The sequence below is a fragment of the Orycteropus afer genome, unplaced genomic scaffold, assembly GCF_000298275.1.
Source record: "Orycteropus afer afer isolate SDZICR_OR568_19922 unplaced genomic scaffold, OryAfe1.0 scaffold01741, whole genome shotgun sequence".
NCBI lineage: Eukaryota > Metazoa > Chordata > Mammalia > Tubulidentata > Orycteropodidae > Orycteropus > Orycteropus afer.
Window position 1 is genome coordinate 17,267 of NW_006923328.1, and position 1,190 is coordinate 18,456.

A 1,190-nucleotide genomic window follows, 5' to 3' on the forward strand; every position below is an offset into this window, starting at 1 on the left:
CCTATGACAACAGTGCTAATCAGCCATGGCAGCCATGACCGACTGATCATATGGAAAATGTTGACTTTGCTGAGGTAGCCTGAGCAGTCAACCCTACCCAGGATTTTTGAGATATTGAGAACATACCTCTGGAATGCCCATTACCATCTCTGTGGAGATGTCCAGTTGTGAGCCACCTTGGCATAGTAAAGACCATGAGGGTCTGACATCAGACAGATGTGGCTAGGTTTATGTCTTGCCTCTGCCACTTCCTGGCTGGGTTACTTTGGCCAAAGTGTGACAGTTTTCTGAGCCTCAGTTTCCATACCTGTCATTGAAGATAAAACTAGCTGCAGTATTGGATTGTTAGGAGGATTCAATAAAGTTACTTCAGGAAAGGAAATGGCATACAGTATGCACTAAACATGTACCCCTCTTCTCTAATTCTCTCTTCTGCTTTCCTAATACTTGGATCTAAAGTTGGGATTTTTGTCACCAAGACAGACCCTGTGGAGAAGTTTGGGGGCCAGGAATTTCTCCAGCATACCTCAGATTTCATCACCTTCATGGGTCACTGTTCTACGTACCCATAAGACCAGTTTGAAAGATAGAAAATTTGACTTCTGTATTTTTTTGTAGATTCTACTCCTCCTAGAGTGAGGTTGAACTTGCAGTACATACTTGTATTAAATATAATTTAACAGCAATGACAGTAATAGTTTTAAGCCGTTGGGATTCTGTAGTGAGATACAAAAGTAGGTTTCCAAGTCTAATTTTTAACCCCCACTTTCCAATGCCATAGGAATTTCCAACTATAGAGGTAACCATATTCCTGATTTATATCTGTTTCATGGTATAATTGTTAACAAGGGAGGGGTAGGGTTAAGGGAGCCTGAGACCATCCTCCATCCTAAGTTCATGAAAGGCATTTTGTACAGTGAGGCAGGCTAGGGGCAGTGCAGACAGGCAGAGAAGGAAGATGCTATAATACTGAGACTCTGGTTTCGTATTCTTCAGGATTCCTGGAGTGGGATGTGGGAAGGGGTGGGTAGTAGGACACTAGAAGAAAATGGTGATGTAGTGCCTTAGGCAGGGCTGGAGCAAAGTATCCTGACCTCAAGGCCTTGAAAACTGCAGAGCCACACACACTTAAGAGATCATGTGGCCTTGCCCAGTGAGTTTATCAGAAGTAAGTTGTGTGGACCTAAGTC

The 1,190-nt window shown here is 43.3% G+C and overlaps 1 protein-coding gene across 1 annotated transcript in view; it reads left to right on the plus strand.

Moving 5' to 3' along the window:
* The window catches only part of LOC122152097 (serine/threonine-protein phosphatase with EF-hands 1-like), a gene marked incomplete at both ends in the record, with an annotated part of 25,770 nt that overhangs the window by 8,534 nt on the left and 16,046 nt on the right, over window positions 1-1,190 (plus strand). The gene's annotated exons all lie outside the window — the stretch shown is intronic.